Source organism: Xyrauchen texanus, chromosome 8 (genome assembly GCF_025860055.1).
Source record: "Xyrauchen texanus isolate HMW12.3.18 chromosome 8, RBS_HiC_50CHRs, whole genome shotgun sequence".
Lineage (NCBI taxonomy): Eukaryota > Metazoa > Chordata > Actinopteri > Cypriniformes > Catostomidae > Xyrauchen > Xyrauchen texanus.
In genome coordinates, this window is record NC_068283.1 from 9,132,888 (window position 1) to 9,147,155 (window position 14,268).

At 46.8% G+C, this 14,268-nt stretch overlaps 1 pseudogene; it reads right to left on the minus strand.

Moving 5' to 3' along the window:
• The window catches only part of LOC127647514 (transducin beta-like protein 3), a 28,204-nt pseudogene extending 15,352 nt beyond the window's left edge, over positions 1-12,852 (minus strand).
• Between the last annotated feature and the right edge of the window lie 1,416 nt (positions 12,853-14,268).

Here is a 14,268-nt window from a genome sequence, read left to right on the forward strand (position 1 = left end):
CAACCCACGGAAGCTGGCAGATGTTCTTACCGACATCTTCAACATCTCTCTGAGCAGCGCCGTCGTTCCAACGTGCTTCAAGGCCACCACCATCATCCCCATGCCAAAGAAGTCTTCAGTGTCCTGCCTCAACGACTACCATCCCGTCGCACTCACACCCATCATCATGAAGTGCTTCGAGAGGCTCGTCATGAGGCACATTAAGACCCAGCTGCCACCTCTCACTAGACCCACTGCAGTTTGCGTACCGTCCCAACCGTTCAACAGAAAACGCCATCGCCACAACTATCCATCTGGCCCGCACCCACCTAGATAAAAAGGACTCATATGTTTGAATGCTGTTCATAGACTTCAGCTCAGCATTCAACACAATCAATCCTCAGCACCTGATTGGAAAGCTGAACCTGCTGGGCCTGGACACTTCCCTCTGCAACCGGATCCTGGACTTCCTGACTGGGAGACCTCAGTCAGTCCAGATCGGGAACAGCATCTCCACCACCACACTGAGCACTGGGGCCCCCCAGGGCTGTGTGCTCAGTCCACTGCCGTTCACTCTGCTGACTCACGACTGTGCAGCAATGCACAGCTCGAACCACATCATTAAGTTTGCCGATGGCATGACTGTGGTGGGTCTCATCAGCAAGAACGACGAGTCAGCATACAGAGAGGAGGTGCAGCGGCTAATGGACTGGTGTAGAGCTAGCAACCTGTCTCTGAATGTGGACAAAACAAAAGAGATGGTTGTTGACTTTAGGAGAGCACAGAGTGACTGCTCTCCGCTGAACATCAACGGCTCCTCTGTGGAGATCGTCAAGAGCACCAAATTCCTTGGTGTTCACCAGGCGGAGAACCTCACCTGGTCCCTCAACACCAGCTTTATAGCCAAGAAAGCCCAGCAGCATCTCTACTTTCTTCGAAGGCTGAGGAAAGCACACCTCTCACCCCCCATCCTCACTACATTCTACAGAGGGACTATTGAGAGCATCCTGAGCAGCTGCATCACTGCCTGGTTTGGGACTTGCACGTTTCGGACTGCAAAGCCCTGCAGAGGATAGTGAGGACAGCTGAGAAGATCATCGGGGTCTCTCTTCCCTCCATCAAAAACATTTACAAAATCACTGCATCCGCAAAGCAACCAGCATTGTGGATGACCCCACACACCCCTCACACAAACTCTTCACCCTCCTGCCATCTGGCAAGAGGTACCGAAGCATTCGCTGTCTCTCACTGTCTCTCACTCTGCCTATTGTCCTGTTCATTTTGAGTAATTTATTGTACTGTCCCGTACTTTATGCACACGTTTGCATGTGCACTTTATAAAGGTACGTTATTTAGTCTGTATCGTCTCATGTGGTTCTGTGTTTGTCCTATGTTGTTTTATGGAGCACCATGCTCCTGGAGGAACATTGTCTCGTTTCACTGTGTACTTTACTAACTGTATATGGTTGAACGAAAATAAAAACCACTTGACTTGACTTTGTGCCAGATAATTACCACTGGGAGTGCAAAATAAAAAATATAGTTGAAGTAAGAAATTACATACACTTAGGTTGAAGTCATTAAAACTAATTTTTTAACCACTCCACAGATTTCATATTAGCAAACTATTGTTTTGGCAAGTCGTTTAGAACATCTACTTCATGCATGAAATTAGTAATTTTAGAGTAAGTTTACAGACAGATTGTTTCATTTTTAATTGACTATATCACAATTCCAGTGGGCCAGAAGTATACATTCACTAAGTTAACTGAGCCTTTAAGCAGCTCGGAAAATCCAGAAAATTATTTCAAGCCTTTAGGCAATTAGCCAATTAGCTTCTGATGGGCTAATTGAAGTGAATTGGAGGTGTACCTGTGGATGTATCAGCCAAGACCTAAAAAATAAAATGGTGGACCTCCACAAGTCCAGTTGTCACACGCACAAGAAGAGATAGTCACAATGTCGGATAAAACTGCTTTATTGGCAGGAATAGCAAAAGTACAGAGGGGCAAATCCAGAGAAGCATAGTCAAGGGGAGCGTAAGGTCGAAGCCAGGGAATCAGAATATAACAGAGGGGCAAATCCACAGAAGCGTAGTCAAGGGGAGCGTAAGGTCGAAGCCGGGGAATCAGAATATACGTATAGACAAAACAAGCGAGTAGAATAGACAGGGGAAGCTAGCGAAACACTAGAGCTGGCAAAGCGAAGGGGATACTAAACAATAACCAACAAGTGTGGGGAGAAAGGGCAGTGTATATGTAGAGGAAGTGAACCGTGCAGGTGAAACTAATATTCTGGTGATTGGGAGCGAGCGTGAGAGCTAGAGGGGGCGGGGTGAACTTGAGGGTCAGAGTTCGTTACAGTACTCCCCCCTCTGCTACGGACGGCACCGGACGGCCGCGCTCGGTTGCGAGGAGCGCGACCTCTGGGAAGTGGTGCAGGACGATCGGGATGCTGGCGATGGTAATCTAGCTTGAGGGCTTGGTCCAAGACATCCCTCGACCGTACCCATGACTGTTCCTCAGGTCCGTAGCCCTCCCAGTCTACCAGATACTGCAACTCGCCAGCCCGACGTCTGAAGTCTAACAAGGCCCGGACCGTATAGGCGGGCTGACCTCCGACATCGAGTGGTGGAGGGGGTGTTTGGGATGCCGTGGGCGGGAACATGGGGCTATAAAACACGGGCTTGAGAAGGGAAACATGAAACAGAACAAATTTTGTAGCGGGGTGGCAAAAGCAATTTATAGGTGACTGGGTTAACTCTCTGAACAATCTTAAAAGGGCCGACATACTTTGGGCTCAGCTTCTTGGATGGGAGACGGAGATGGATGTCTCGGGTCGATAGCCATACCCCCTGGCCCGGGTGGAATATGGGGGCAGGTCGGTGTCGGCGGTCTGCCTTAGACTTCTGGGTCTGGGTGGAGCGTTGTATACGGTCATGGGTGGCTCTCCAGACCTGGGCACACCTCTGGGCCCAGGCATCCACCGCCGGAACGTCACTGGGATCGGCCTCCCAAGGGAAAAGGGGTGGTTGATAGCCCAGGACGCATTGGAATGGGGTGAGGTGAGTCGAAGAGCTGACCGTATTCGGCATATTCGGCCCAGGGAAGGTAGGTGTGCCAGTTGCCTTGGTTCTGGGCACAGCTGGCCCTCAGGTATTTACCAATCTCTTGGTTGAGACGCTCAGTCTGGCCATTGGTCTGGGGGTGGTATCCCGAGGAGAAGTTGAGTTGGATACCCAGTCTGTCGCTGAAGGCTCGCCAGAAGCGAGAAGTGAATTGGGTACCTCGATCTGAAGTAATCTCCTCAGGAATGCCGAAGTTCCTAAAGACGTGGTTGATCATGAGGTCGGCCAGTTGGGTAGCGTTGGGTAGTCCGGGTAGGGGAATCAAGCGGCACATCTTGGAAAACCTGTCTATCACAACCAGGATTTCAGTACGACTGTCAGAGGGGGGTAAGTCGGTAATGAAGTCCATGGCGATGTGGGACCACGGTCGATCAGGTATAGGCAACGGTTGTAGGAGCCCTGCGGGAAGGTGACAAGGAGTTTTGGACTGGGCACAGACTGGACATGAGAGGACATAGTCATGGACGTCGTCCTTGAGCGAGGGCCACCAAAATCTCCTTGCGAGTAGCTCGGTAGAACGGGTGATACCCGGGTGGCCAGAACAAAGGGAAGTGTGGACCCACTGCATCAGCTGAGGGCGAATAATGGTGGGTACGTACATCTTGTTGGGGGGGGTTTGAGGAGGCGCGGGCTCGTTGCCTTGAGCCTGCAGGATGGCCTCCGTCAATTCCCACCTAACGGGTGCTACGACGCACGACGTGGGGAGAATAGTCTCCGGCCCCGGAGGTTCAGAGCCGTAGCTGAAGAGACAAGAGAGGGCGTCAGCCTTGATGTTCTGGGAGCCAGAGCGAAAAGTAACAGAGAAATTAAAATGAGTGAAGAACATGGCCCACCTGGCTTGTCTGGGGTTCAACCTCTTGGCCGAGCGAAGGTACTCCAGGTTTTTATGGTCGGTGAAGACGACGAAAGGGAACTTAGAGCCCTCCAACCAATGGCTCCATTCCTCAAGGGCAAGCTTAATGGCCAGCAACTCTCTATTCCCGACGTCGTAGTTTTGTTCGGGGAGGATAGTTTATGGGAGTAGAAAGCGCAAGGGTACAGCTTAGCCCCGTGTGGTTGAGAGAGTACTGCTCCCACCCCCACCTCAGAGGCGTCCACCTCTACCACGAACGGGAGAGTGGGATCGGGTTGTTGGAGAACAGGGGAAGTAGTAAAGGCGTCCTTTAGAGCCTGGAAGGCCTGCTGAGCGGGTGCGCTCCATGTGAGGGACTTCGGGTTGCCTCGTGTCAGAGAAGTGAGAGGTGCGGCGATCTTACCGAAGTCTCTGATAAAGCACCTGTAGTAGTTGGCGAAACCCAGAAACTGTTGGAGCTCCTTGAGCATCCTAGGTTCCGGCCAGGACAGGACTGCGGCAACCTTGACGGTCTCCATCTCCATGGTTCCTGCAGACAGGACATAGCCCAGAAAGGAGACGGAGGAACGGTGAAAGGCACACTTCTCTGCCTTAACGAACAGGTCATGCTCTCTCAGTCTCTGTAACACCCTTGAGACGTGGAGGAGTAAATTAAAAGGTCGTCTATGTAGATGACGAGGAAGAGGTCCAGCATGTCCCGGAAGATCTCGTTCATAAACGACTGGAACACCGAGGGGGAGTTGGCGAGGCTGTACGGCATCACCAAGTATTCGTAGTGCCCCCTGGTGGTGATGATTGCAGTCTTCCACTCGTCCCCCTTGCGAATGAGTACGAGGTTGTACACGCTCCTGAGGTCAACCTTTGTGAAGATCTTGGCCTTACTGACCTGCTCGAGGGCCGGCTGGATGAGAGGCAAGGGATAGGCGAACTTCACCGTTGCCTTATTTAAGGCACGGTAATCGATGCAGGGGCGAAGCCCGCCATCCTTCTTGTCCACGAAAAAGAAGCCAGATGCTACTGGGGAGGTGGATGGTCAAATTATGCCAAGACTGAGCGCCTCGTCGATGTAGTCCTCCATAGCTTTGGTCTCAGGCAGCGTTAAGGGGTACACTATGCTCTTAGGGAGTGGGGACCCCGGAAGGAGATCGATGGCGCAGTCCACACTACGATGTGGAGGGAGACTAACCTGGGTCTTCTCGAACACATCAGCGTAGGAAGAATACTCAGGGGGAATGGAGACCGGAGATTTCACTTCGGGGCTCTCTACGGAGGTGGAGAACACCGGGAGGGAAATATAGTGAGACAGACAGTGGTCAGTCCAGCGCAACAGCTCCCCCGTGCGCCAGGAAATGTGGGGGTCGTGAAGCGATAACCAGGGGTGACCCAAAACCACTGGGTCCCTGGGTGACTGAACAATAAAAAACTGAATGGGTTCCGTGTGGAATAAGCCCACTTGGAGGGAAAATGGCATGGTTCTGAAGGAGATGAAACCCGATCCGAGGGGTGCCCCATCCAAAGAATTCACTTTGAGAGGTGGCACGACCGGACTGAGTGGGATACCTAGTCTCTGGACCAAGCCATCGTCCAAAAAATTCCCCGCTGCCCCGGAATCCACTAGGGCTGGGGTAGAAAAGGAGACATGGTTAAAAATCAACATCCCAGGGAGGCAAACCTGCTTCTGGGTAATGCTGAGTATGAAGACGTTCTAACCTGGTTCCTGGAGAGAGAAGGCTGGGGACAGACCGGGCATGAGGCAATACGATGACCTGGCTTGCCACAGTACAGACAGAGGTTCTGTGACAAGCGTCTAGTGCGCTCCGCAGGGGTTAATGTGGTGCGCCCAAGCTGCATGGGTTCGGAACCAGACGGGTTTTCGAGAGGTGGGGTTTTGGTCAAGTCAGAGCCCACTGAGTGACCTCGGACGACTACGGGACTGCGAAAAGCGTGAACGCGCAGGAGGTTATCCACCGTGATGGAAAGCTGAATATAATTTTCCAGCGATAGTGACTCTCCTCGACAGGCTAGCTCCATCTGTAGCTGGCTGTTCAAACCCAGGCGGTAGACAGTTAACAGAGCGGGGTCGCTCCATCCGCTACCCGCGGCAAGGGTGCGAAAATCTAGTGCATAGTCGGAGGCAGTGCGTGACGCCTGTTTAAGAAACACGAGGCGACTGCCCACATCTCTACCAGCTGCTGGGTGATCAAAAACCACGGCAATCTGGTGGCAAAACTGATCGTATGACGCAAGAATGGGGCTATCAGCCGTCCATAATGCGGTGGCCCATTGCCGTGCTTTGCCTGTGAGAAGTGAGATTAAAAAATGAATTCTCTCATTGTCAGTGCGTAAAAGGGGGTGGTACTTCATGTATATGCTGCGTTGCATTAATAACCCCTGGCAAGCGTCCGAAGAGCCATCAAACCTCTCGGGGGGTTGAAAACTCGCGGCGCTCGGGAACACGCTGGGTGTATCAACGGGTTCAGGGACAGACACAGGTGGAGCAGGTGTAAACTGATCAGAAATAGCACGTACCGTCAGTAGTATCTCCTGTACCTGCTGCCCCTGGGCTGTGAGCGCTTGGTCATGTCTCCCAACCGTAGATCCTTGGGCAGAAAGTGCCGCACAAATCTGCTCTAGTGAGCTTTGCAGGTTCTCGGTGGAATCCATTGTGACTATCTTCTGTGTGGTTGGTTATTATGTCACACGCACAAGAAGAGATAGTCACAATGTCGGATAAAACTGCTTTATTGGCAGGAATAGCAAAAGTACAGAGGAGCAAATCCAGAGAAGCGTAGTCAAGGGGAGCGTAAGGTCGAATCCGGGGAATCAGAATATAACAGAGGGGCAAATCCACAGAAGCGTATTCAAGGGGAGCGTAAGGTCGAAGCCGAGGAATCAGAATATACGTATAGACAAAACAAGCAAGTAGAATAGACAGGGGAAGCTAGCGAAACACTAGAGCTGGCAAAGCGAAGGGGATACTAAACAATAACCAACAAGTGTGGAGAGAAAGGGCAGAGTATATGTAGAGGAAGTGAACCGTGCAGGTGAAACTAATATTCTGGTGATTGGGCGGGGTGAACTTGAGGGTCAGAGTTCGTTACACCAGTTCATCCTTAGGAGCAATTTCCAAATGCCTGAAGGTACCACTGAGCTGTATCTACATATGAAATGTGAATTTTTCTCTTATCTCTCAACCTCCTGCTTTTTTTTCACACATTGGACAGGTAAGAGATGTCAAAAACATTATACTGAAGAACAAAAGCACTGGAACATGCTCGAGGGCATGCTTTCTGCTGTCAAAACACATCTTGTAACAAGACACACAGGGTTTAATTCAGGACAGCCCAGGTTTCACCTGACAGGAGTTTCATTGAAAGAGTAAGTGCCTGCCAACGACCCACCTTGTCATGAGCTTTCTCCGTGAGTCGTGATGTCATCAAGGCTGGTTTACACCCCGCAGCAGGACGATGTTCAGGCAGATACCACACATTAACTGTGCAGTCCAGACTCCCTGATACCAGAAAGATTTTCTTTAACCTGTGTACAGTTAGAACCAATTATTGGTGGATTGCTCCTAGAGAAATGTAAATTCCTTAAGATTCCCATTAGGCTTGGGATTGATGCCTTTTTCATTTTAACATCGATAATCAGAAAAGTTTCCTGCAAGTTTGAGTGGAGGATGCTTAAAGTAGATTGCATACCAGACATGTCTGGCAGACGACATGACATGTTCTAATCAACAGATCTTATCCACGGAGACCACACCTTGCAACTTACAGGATTTAAAGGATCTGTTGCTCTCGTCATGGTGCCAGATAATACAGGACACCTTCAGAGGTCTTGTGGAGTCCATGCCTCAATGGGTCAGAGCTGTTTTGGTGACATGAGGGGGACCTACACGATATTAGGGAGGACATTTTATTTATTTATTTTTTCTTCCCAATTTGGAATGCCCAATTCCCAATGCTCTGTAAGTCCTCATGGTGGTGTAGTGACTCACCTCAATCTGGGTGGCGGAGGAGGAATCTCAGTTGCCTCCGTGTCTGAGACTGTCAATCTGCACATATTATCACGTAGCTTGTTGAGCGTGTTACCGTGGAGACGTAGTGCATGTGGAGGCTTCATGCTATTCTCTGTGGCATCCACACACAACTCACCACGTGCCCCACCAAGAGCGAACCACATTATAGGGACCACGAGGAGGTTAACCCAATGTGACTCTACCCACCCTAGCAACTGGGCCAATTGGTTGCTTAGGAAGCATGACCGGAGTCACTCGGCACGCCCGAATTCGGACTTGTGACTCCAGGTGTGGTAGTCAGCGTCTTTACTTGATGAGCTACCCAGGCCCCCAGGCAGGTGGTTTTAATGTTGTGGCTGATCTGTAAATATATTGTAAGGGGGTTAAGATGGGCAAGGAGGAGGCAAGAACCGGCTTGTCAATATAAATATTATTTAATTACACTCAAAACAAAAATCACAAACATAAACACACACATGACGGACATGCCCATAAGTCTCTCTCTCTCGAACTGATGGCATGCGCCCCATCAGGCCGATTGGGGACCGGGCGTGCGACATTCCAGCCCGGCCCCGCCCCCCTCCGCTCCACTTATATATATATATATATATATATTTTGTCACGAATCAGACGAAGGCAGACGAGGAGTGGGGCTCTAAAAGCAGCGATGACTTTATTAAATAAAAAGGCAACACGAACAAAGGAAACATCCACGAGGGGAAAAGGTAAAACAAAACACGGAGGTATACAAAGGGTTAACAAAACACGGAAGGCTTACAGAGGGGGTACCGGGGAATAAACCAAGACAGAAAGCACGGGTAACAAGCGTCCACATACATCAAAGACCGACAGGGGAATGGAGAAACAAACAGGGTTAAATACACAAACACAATGACGACTAAACGAGACACAGGTGAGAACAATGAAGAGTGCAGGCAGTGAGAGAGGCCAAGAATTGTGGGAATTGTAGTTTTATACACAGACAGTGAAACACGGGGCGGACAACAAGGAAAACGCGACATGGAACATGATAAGTGATATGTGAAACAGAAAACACGGGGCAGACAACACAGGGACGTGACATATATATATATATATATATATATATATATATATATATATATATATATATATATATATATATATATAAAATATCAAAAGAAACATCAGAATAAATATAATTCTAATATATTTTATAATTAATATATATATATATATATGAGTTAGATGTTCTATTAATAGTTTATAATAATTGCATTTTGGAGAAAGACTGAGCTGTATCTACACATGAAATGTGAATTTTTCTCTTATCTCTCAACCTCCTGCTTTTTTTCACACATTGGACAGGTAAGAGATGTCAAAAACATTAAACTGAATAACAAAAGCACTGGAACATGCTTGAGGGCATGCTTTCTGCTGTCAAAACACATCTTGTATCAAGACACACAGGGTTTAATTCAGGACAGCCCAGGTTTCACCTGCCAGGAGTTTCATTGAAACGTACAACTTTGGACTGGCACATGCAACTCATCAACACGTTCAGTATTAAACACAGTAAATGTTAGATCGCCCCCTTGTGGTCTCCCAAAGCTTGTACGTCAAAGCTTGGGAGATTCGGAAAGCATACAAACAGGCTTCTAATTTAAATGTTGGCTAATATTAATTTATTGATGCCTTTTTATAGAGTTATAGAATTATAGAGAAAACTTGCAAATCAATAATTTATGTATCGATATTTTATGACATTCCAAATTCCCATCTCTACTTATAGAGATTTTGCAATCACAATCTTATCAAACAGAAGTAATATTCTTTCAGGGCTGACTGCATGGCTGCAGAGATCTGACCTGGAGCAGGCGATAGAGCCCATGTTATTGGAATGTTCCCTGCCCTGAGCCACACACTTCACGCAGCCGCTCTCCGGATCCATCCTCCACAGCCGCAGGGATTTGTCCTGTGCAAAATGTTACATAAAAACTCAGTTGTTTTAACAATACTGTTCTTTCAGAATTTAATAGTTTGAATGTTTGACTGATTCAGTCAAGTCCAGCTTTCAAAGGAAAAAAATAGACCTTTGCACACCTTGAACATGGAACCCTTTCGCAACACATCTATCGACAAGATGGTATCTGCAGACAGATTATCAGAGTAGATCTTCAGAAAAGATGCCAAGATAACTGTTTGCTTTATGTTGATGAGAATGTCAACAATGTAGACTGATGACAAATGCCACTTGTGGAAAACCTTAGATGTAATATTTACTTTTTGCTTTCTAATGTTTACACATGAACAATTAAAAAAACTTCAAGGAATATTTTGGGTTCAAATCAAGTTAAGCTCAATCGACAGCATTTGTAGCATAATGTTGATTACCACAAAAATATATCTTAAATTCTTAAAAAAGAAAAAGAAAAAATCTGAGTTCCAGTGAGGCACTTACAATGGAAGTGAATGGGGCCAAATTTTTTACTTTAAAATACACACTTTTTCAAAAGTATAGCCACAAGACATAAACAATATGTGTGTTAACAGGATTTTAGTGTGATAAAATCACTTACTAACCTTTTCTGAGTAAAGTTATAGCCAATTTTACAACTTCATTGCCATGATGATGTAATGTCAACAAACCCTAAAATTACTGTAAAAAGAAAATTGAAACATTTCAAATGATGCACAAGTTTTAACAGGAGATTTAATGTAAGTGCTTTTATAAAATTATAAGATGCATATTTCTGTGCTTAAAACTTTTTTAAAGAAAAGGAGGGGCAAGTCCAAATAAACTTGTGTGGCAATCAACATAATACCACAAATGCTGTGGAAGGAGCTTGTAATAAACCCAGAACATTCCTTTAAGGGTGAGGATAAATGCATGCTTCAGAGCCTTCCAGGTCTCCGCCTCTAGAGCCTCCTGAGCCTCCCTCAGCTCCGTCTCCTGAGCCTCCCTCGGCTCCGCCTCCCGAGCCTCACCCGGCTCCGCCTCCGAAGCCTCCCTCAGCTCCGCCTCCAGTGGCTCCCTCGGCTCCGCCTCCAGTGGCACCCTCGGCTCCGCCTCCTGAGCCACCCCCGGCTCCGCCTCCAGTAGCTCCCTCGGCGCCGCCTCTTGAGCCTCCCCGGTGACGCCTCACATGTCTTCTACAGCTCCGCCTTCGAAGTCCTCCTTGGCCCCGCCTACCACGGCTCCATCTCCTGACCCACCCACGGCCTTACCACCTGAGTCTGCCACGGCTCTGCCAGCCTCTGCTCCGCCCACAGCGTCTTCCATGGCTCTGCCTGCCTCTGCTCCGCCCCCAAGGTCTCACACGGCCCTGCCTACGCCTCCTTCGGCTGCCGCCCAAGTCTTCTACGGCTCCGCCTCCGAAGTCCTCCTTGGCTCTGCCTCACACGGCTCCGCCAGCTTCCCCAGTAGCCACTCCTCCCAGGCCCCCTGAACTAGCCCTTGTCCTGTGGCCTCCTCCCAGGCCCCCTGAACCGGCCCTTGCCCTGTGGCCAGCTCCCGGACCACCTAAATCCTCCTCTGTCCTGTGGCTACCTCCCAGGACTCTTAAACCAGTCCCTGCCCGGTGGACGCCCCCAGGCCACCTGAACCGGTCCCTGCCTCATTCCCCCATGGACTGCCTGTCTGCCCTCTCGGCCTCCCTGGTCTGCCTGTCCGCCCCTTGTGCCTCCGAGGATTGCCTAGTAGCCCTGTGTACCCCCGTGGACTGTCTCTGTGCCCCTTGTACCCCGTGGACTGTCTCTGTGCCCCTTGTTTCCCCCCTGGTCTGTCTGTTTCCCCCCGGGTCTACCCCCTCACTCCTGGGTTCTTTGTTCATTTTTACTGTTTTTGTATTTTATTTTAGGACCGTCTGGAATCCAGTCCTTTTGAGTGGGGGTTATGTTACGATCCCTTGTTGTCTGCCCCGTGTTTTATGTTACGATCCCTTGTTGTCTGCCTTGTATTTTACGTTACGATCTCTTGTTGTCTGCCCCATGTTTTATGTTATGATCCCTTGTTGTCTGCCTCGTATTTTCCGTTACGATCTCGTTGTCTGCCCCGTGTTTTCCATTTCACACTTCACCGATCATATTCCATGTCACGTTTTCACTGTTGTCCCCCCCGAGTCTCACTGTCCTTGTATAAACTACACTTCCCGTCACTCCCGGCTCTTATCACTGTTGTCACTGCGTTATTGTCCGCACCTGATCCGTTATTTTGTCATCACCGTGTCTGTTTATTTAAACCTCGCTGTTTCCCCTTCCCTTTGTCATTTGTTGGCGTTTCATGTCGATGCCTTACGTTTCATGTTCTTTGCCTAAGCCTGTGTGCACTATCTCCATTCGTGTCTGTTCGAGGTATCCCTGTTTATCTCCACCCGTGTTTGTTCGAGGATTCCCCACCCTCCGTGGATATTTAGTCAATTTGTGTTTGTCTGTGTTTTTAGTTGTGTTTTAGTCTACTTTTTCCCATCGAGGACTTTTCTTTTGTTCCAGAGTTTGTTTATTTTGTGTTACTATCAATAAAGCCGCATTTGGGTTCGAACCTCCCGTCTGCCTTGTCCTGCTTCCCTCACACTCATAACAGTGTCCTCCTTTCCCAGAAACGTCACATCCAAGATTATATATTAAACATTTTCAAGCAGAGCAGAATTTTTAAATTCCCTGTTAAGTAAATAATGTACCACAATCTGATATTATATTTCATCACTCATATGAATGGACTCTTAGGGCTTCATCGACACAAAGACTGTCTCTGTAGAGACAGAGCTACATTATTTTTTAACCAAACTTGTTCTTTAACAAGTGCTTAACATGTTATCTTTGAAGGAAACAAACAAAGTGTTTCAAGTGATATGTGTAGTGTCCTTCCCATTTACCTGACCAGTGTCTGGCCATCAGGAGAAAAGACCAGAGATGCGACGGCACTGTAGTGACTCTCCAAAACACAGATACACTTGCTAGATCGCAGGTCCCAAATACGAATGCCACAATCCGCAGAGGTAGAGAAGGGCTGCAGCTTGCTGATGTCTGGATTAAGGATGCATCCTTAATAAACACAACTGTTGATTAATGCTATTCTGCGCATGAAAGAGGCGATTCATGCCCACTTGTTGACAGTAGAGTGGAGGTGCAGTCAAAACCCTAAAACCCTTAAATAACTGTAAAAATGACAATTTAAACAACTTCACAGCTCAAATAATAAATTATTTTTAACAGAAGAATTAATGTAAGTGTTTTTATAAATGGATATGCTTCACATTTCTGTGTTTAAGCCCTCCAAAAATCAGCTCTGTTCACTGTAAGTGCCTCACTGGAACCTCCATATTTGCTTTTTTTTATTTTAAAGAAAATGAGGGACGAGTCAAAATAATTTTTTGTGTTAATCAACATTATGCCACAAATGCTGTTGATTGATCTTAACTTGATTTGAGCACACAATATTCCTTAAATACATATTATATATACAGTAGTACACATACATACACATTTACACATACATTTATATCATTAATAATACATCCAACAGAATATAAGTGATTATAATTGTAAATTAATAAACAACCGGACTATATGTTTACAAATGTTTACAGGCAGTGCTGGGTAGATTAATTCAGAATTGTAATGTGGTACTGATTACAAATTACATGACTGAAATTGTTATCAGTATTGCAGTATCTGTTGGATTACATGTTTTAGGTAATCTGATCTGATTACTTTTGGATAACTTCTGATTTAACTCTTGCTTATTAGATGTCACATGCATTTGAGTAGAGTTGTACCATTTTGGCATGAAAATAAAGAGGAAGAAAATAGATTTTATTCTTTATTACCAACAAAAACCTTTTTCTAAAGATTGAACAAAGAAGAAGAATTATAGGGATCATTCAATTATGAATGATTTACTGCCACTGCATGATCATCAATAATCCATGTAAAGTAACTCTAATCTGATTACAAGTATTTTAAAATGTAATGTATTCTAATTATGAGTAACTGATTTTTGAAAAATGATTGCGTAATCTAGATTACATGTAGTCTGATACTGCTCAGCAATGTTGACAGGTATAAAGATACTTTTAAATGTAAAATTTATTGCAAAATGCACTTTTTTTTAAGAACCAGATTGCATGAATTTCATGGGAAGAATTTTTATCTGAGCAAAAATTATTTTTTTTGAAGACAGAAAGAAGAAAAATCTGCGTCATTCTGGTAATATTATCATTAGTAATTTTCATGTATACAGTTTTAGTAAATGGCACTTATTTAGGCACTTCGTTTTTAAGTTATTATGCCTCTAGATGTCAACAATGT